The following is a 5863-nucleotide window of genomic DNA, read 5'->3' as shown; positions in this document are numbered from 1 at the left end:
TCCAGTGCGGTGATAAACTCCATACTTGCGCAGGAGCGCATCCAGATGCTTCTCATGGAAGTGTGACTCTCCATCACTGATCAAAGCGCGCGGAACCCCAAATCTAGGAAAAATGATCTTCTTGAACAGGGAGATGACTGTCTTAGCATCGTTAGTAGGTGAGGCAACGGCTTCCACCCACTTTGACACATAATCTACAGCAACAAGGATATATAAGTTACCCTTGGACGATGGGAATGGTCCCATATAATCAATTCCCCATACATCAAAAATCTCAACGTCAAGGATCCCGTTCTGTGGCATCTCATACCTCCTCGAAATAGTGCCGGCCCTCTGGCACGCATCACAAGCCATAATAAAAGACTGTGCATCCTTGAACAAAGTAGGCCAGTAAAAACCACATTGTGACAACTTAGCGTTTGTTTTAGACGGTCCATGGTGACCACCATAAGGTGAAGAATGACACCTACTGATAACACCTTGAACTTCCCATTCTGGAATACAACGCTTGTACAACCCTTCAGCAGTCTCACGAAACAAATAAGGGTCGTCCCAAAAGTAGAACCGGACATCATGTAGGAATTTCTTCTTCTGTTGGTATGACAGATCGGCCGGAAGAATTCTTCCTACAATGTAGTTAGCAAAATCTGCGAACCATGGTGACTGACTGGCAAGTGCAAGTAAATGATCATCCGGAAATGAATCATCAATCGGTGTAGATCCCTTACCATCGTCATACCTCAATCTAGACAAGTGATCTGCAACCACATTCTCAGCCCCTTTCTTGTCGCGGATCTCTAGATCGAACTCCTGTAGCAATAGTATCCATCGAATAAGCCTAGGCTTGGCTTTCTTCTTAGAGAGCAGATACTTAAGGGCCGCATGATCAGTATAGACTATCACCTTGGATCCAATCAGATAGGTGCGGAATTTATCCAAGGCATAGACTATAGCTAGAAGCTCCTTCTCAGTAGTAGCATAATTAACTTGAGCTTCATCTAAGGTCTTACTTGCATAATAGATGGCATGTAAAACCTTCTCCTTTCTCGGACCCAGGACTGCCCCAACTGCATAATCACTTGCATCACACATTATCTCGAACGGAAGATCCCATTCGGGAGAACGAATGATGGGAGCCGAAATCAGTGCCTGTTTAATCCTGTCAAAGGCTTCAAGACAAGCATCAGTAAACACAAACGGGGCATCCTTGAGGAGGAGCTGGGTAAGTGGTTTAACAATTTTAGAAAAATCCTTGATAAAGCGGCGATAAAACCCCGCATGACCAAGAAAACTTCTAACACCCTTCACATTAACTGGAGGGGGCAATTGTTCAATCACTTGGACCTTAGCTCGATCCACCTAAATGGCCTTATCAGATATCAAATGCCCCAAAACCACCCCTTCAGTAACCATGAAATGACACTTTTCCCAGTTCAAGACTAAATTGCACTCTTCACATCTTTTCAAAACTTTAGTCAAATTTAGCAAACAAGAATCGAAAGAAGTACCATAGACGCTAAAATCATCCATAAACACTTCCATGATAGACTCAATAAAATAAGAAAAGATACTCATCATGCAACGTTGGAAAGTAGCAAGTGCATTACACAGACCAAAAGGCATCCTACGATATGCAAAGGTACCATAGGGACAGGTGAAGGTGGTCTTTTCCTGGTCCTCCGGATGTATGGGAATTTGAAAGAAACCGGAATAACCATCCAGATAACAGAAAAACTTGTGACAGGCTAGCCTTTCTAACATTTGATCAATGAAGGGAAGGGGAAAATGGTCCTTTTTAGTAGCAACATTAAGACGCCTATAATCAATGCACATGCGCCAACCTGTGACTACCCTAGTTGGTATTAACTCATTTTTTTCATTCCTCACCACAGTTGTCCCCCCTTTCTTAGGCACTACCTGAACGGGACTCACCCACTTAGAATCAGACACAGCATACACTATACCCGCATCAAGCAATTTCATAACTTCAGCTTTTACAACATCTTGCATGACAGGGTTCAAACGACGCTGGGGTTGGATGCATGGTTTATGATTCTCATCTAGATGTATCCTATGCATACAAAAGTCAGGGCTAATACCCTTTAAATCATCAATACTGTACCCAATGGCCTTTTTGTGCCTTTTCAACACAATAAGAAGTTGGGATAACTGGTCTTTATCAAGTGCAGTAATGACGATCACAGGGCAAAGTTGTTCATTATCTAAAAACGCATACTTAAGGTTCGCAGGAAGAGGTTTAAGTTCGGGTTTGTTTACCTCTTTAACAGAACAAACCGGCCGAACTAACCTCTTCAATTTGATGCTCTCCGGCTCAGATTCTCCACCATTAAGAGCTAACTCCAGAGCATTCACTTCAGCACTCCAAGAACTACTATCACCTGCAGAAGACTCACAACAAAGCACTGCCTCCAAAGGGTCTCTTTCGAGAGCTTGGGAGACGTTATCACGAGTAATAAGGTCAACTACATCTATGCGATAGCATTGTTCCTCCTCTAGCATGGGAATTTTTAAAGCACTGTTTAGATTGAAAGTCACCTTATCATCCCCAACAGACAATGTCAATTTCCCACTTTTAACATCAATTACCGCCCCCGCCGTGTGAAGGAAGGGTCTACCTAAGATTATGGGAATTTGAGAATCCTCCTGCATGTCTAATACTACAAAGTCTACAGGTATATAGAATTTACCTACTCTAACAGGGACGTCCTCTAAAACACCTAAGGGGTATTTGACAGAACGGTCGGCCATTTGTAGAGTGATATTGGTAACCTTAAGCTCACCCATATTCAGTTTAGTACAGACAGACAAAGGCATGACAGACACACTAGCACCTAGATCACATAAAGCTTTATCAATAAATACGGTGCCAATGTTACATGGGATGGAAAAACTCCCGGGGTCCTTAAGTTTAGGTGGAGACTTGTTTTGCAAATAAGCACTACATTCCTCAGTAAAAGCTACAGTCTCTACCTCACAAAAAGCACGTTTTCTGGTCAAAATATCTTTCATGAATTTAGCATAAGCAGGAACTTGTAAAATTAATTCAGTAAAAGGAACCGTTACCTGCAAATTTTTGACCACTTCCAAGAATCTGCCAAACTGCTTGTCTAGCTTATTCTTGAGTTGTCCGTTTGGGAAGGGGAGTGCAATAGGTGGTACTTGTATATCCGCCCCCTTCTTAACCGCAGTTGTAGCCTCATTCTCATTGACTACCTTTTCAGCTGGTTCCTTTTCACCCATAACTATCTTCGGGATTTCCTCACTGACCAGATCACTAGCAGACACCCTGGAATCAACCTCAACCGGCATAGAAGGACCATCATAATCCCTACCACTCCTCAATGTAATTGCATTAGCAGTCTCCCTATTTTCAGGCTGTGAAGGAAGTTGGCCTGGTGGCCTCCCTGCAATAGTAGTAGCCATCTGTGCCAACTGTGTATCAATGATCTTGTTATGAGCAGTAAGAGCATCGATTTTTGCATCCTTTTCACTTAGAGATTTTTGCATTTGTAGCATCATGTTTCTCATCTCTACTAGCATAGGGTCAGGCTGTGTGGCTTGAGGTTGTGGTTGTGGGGGTGATGTGTGTTGTCTAGAGAACCCAGGTGGCCCACTAGACTGTTGGTTGTAGTTGTTTCGGGGTTGGTAAGATTGTTGGTGTGGGGGTTGATATGGTTGTGGTGGTGGATGTTGAACTTGGTGAGGGTTTTGGATATTGTTACTCCTGTAGGAAAGCAGAGGGTTATTTTTGTAGCCCTCATTGTAAGAGTTGGAGAATGGGTTGTTTTGTTTGTAGGATTGAAATGCATTACATTGTTCAATAGAGCTTCTACATTCCTGTGCATAATGACCAGACATTCCACAACTTTCACAAATAGTAGTAGGTTGGGCACTCATAGCAGCTACACTAATAGGTTGGGAAGATTGAGCATTGGCCGCTTGCATATTATCGAACTTATAATGTAAAGCAGTCAATTGGGCAGTTAATTGTTCAATAGAATTTAAATCATGCTTACCACCCCTGTTAGATAGACCTCTAGGATTTCCATACTGGGCATTGTGAATGGCTATCTCCTCAATCACCTCCATAGCTCTAGGCACCTCAAGTTGCATGAACCTCCCACTGGCAGCTGAATCCAACAAACATCTAGACTCATTGCCCAGACCATTATAAAACTGCTGAATCAAGAACCAATCTTCCAAACCATGGTGCGGGCATTCTCTTTGCAAATCCTTGAATCTCTCCCAAACCTCGAACAAACTCTCATCCGCTTGTTGTGAGATACCTAATATCTGACCCCTCAGACGAGCCGTTTTCTCAGGTGGAAAATATTTAACATAAAAAGCAAGAGCCAAGGATTCCCAATTATTGATTTTCAAAGCCGCCCGATTCAACCCATTAATCCACAGTTTAGCTTTCCCACTCAAAGAGAACGGGAAAAGTATCTCCATAGTCTGCTCCGGAGTCAATCCCTTTTGCTTGATGGTGGAGCAATATTGGATAAAGGACTGAATGTGAAGATTCGGATCTTCACCTGGTTCCCCACCGTACTGGCGTCTCTCGATCATGTTAATCAATGCAGGCTCAATCTTGAAGGTCTCAGCTGCAATAGAAGGCATGATCGCCTTTGGTAGCACGGACAGACTTGGCTTAGAATAGTCCGTAAGCCGTGGGGTAGGTGGCGGTATCAGATTTTCGTCACCCATCTCTATCTCTGAAACTGAATCTGTATCTGAAGGAAAAAGATCGCCAATATTATGATCTGAATCAGAGTAATTCCCACACTGTGCAATGAAAGTTCTTCGTCTACGAAAGGTTCTTTCGGGCTCAGGATCGAATGGCGTAAGATTACTAGTACCTACGGTCCTGGGCATAGACAAAGACTACAAAACAATGTGAGATCCGGTCTCAAGGAACGTGAGTTCCTTGAGTAGTAACAAACAATAATCTAGGATAAGCAATCAACAACAGAAAATAAAACCGTCTCCCCAGCAACGGCGCCAAATTTTGACAGGCTAAAGTCGTATTACCTAATAAAAAATAACCTAAGGTCCACTAGCTAGGTAGCAAAGGAAGTCAGGATCGAATCCACAGGGAAACAGTGTTCTTTTCTACTATTAATCAATTAAATTAGACTATTGGGAAACAAGAATTGGTTGGGTTGTATGCTAAGACTACGAACGATAATTACACAATTAAGAATTCAAGAATTAAAGGATCTAGGGCATAGGTTCACCAACAAATAACAATCCAAGACGATAAACAATCACAATAATCAACAAAATAATCAATTAGACTAGCATGCTCTCTCGAATCGATACTAATCATAGACTTAGAATTAACGGGCTCTCGCTACGTATTAATCCTAATTCCACCTATTGACACAAGCCTAAACATCAAATTGCATCTCTTGAATCTTAACTTGATATTGCCAAACTACCACAATTAAACCTGCGCAAATCTAATTGTATAGTAATAATAACCAATCAATAGGAATTAATTTCAATGCCAACAATCATAATTATTCAATGTCCCTTCATGTTATTCATGGATCCCCAAACCCTAGAAATTAGACTACTCAAGCATATTAACAATAAGCAAAGCAATTGGCATGATTGAAAACATAATTAAAGCTTAAACAAAGAATTGAAATAAGGAATAATACCTAATTGAAGAACAATGGCAAATGAAAGCTTCAATTTTTGATTGAAAATAAACTAAGTGTTTAGAACAAATTAGAGAGAAAAATTAAGCTTAGAGAAATAAAACTAAGTGTTTTAATACTAGGATATGAGATAATGAAGTCCCTCACTAAATTAACAAAGGCTATATTTATAGTTT

The 5863-nt window shown here is 41.4% G+C and overlaps 1 non-coding gene across 1 annotated transcript; it reads left to right on the top strand.

Moving 5' to 3' along the window:
* Positions 1-4222: 4222 nt before the first annotated feature.
* On the top strand, positions 4223-4329 carry LOC130470915 (small nucleolar RNA R71). The gene has a single exon (XR_008931631.1). It is a non-coding gene; the product is annotated as a small nucleolar RNA R71 (small nucleolar RNA).
* Positions 4330-5863: the final 1534 nt, after the last annotated feature.

Source organism: Spinacia oleracea, chromosome 3, assembly GCF_020520425.1.
Source record: "Spinacia oleracea cultivar Varoflay chromosome 3, BTI_SOV_V1, whole genome shotgun sequence".
NCBI lineage: Eukaryota > Viridiplantae > Streptophyta > Magnoliopsida > Caryophyllales > Amaranthaceae > Spinacia > Spinacia oleracea.
The sequence above is the reverse complement of the archived record's forward strand: the minus strand, read 5'-3'. Positions and strand labels throughout refer to the sequence as shown.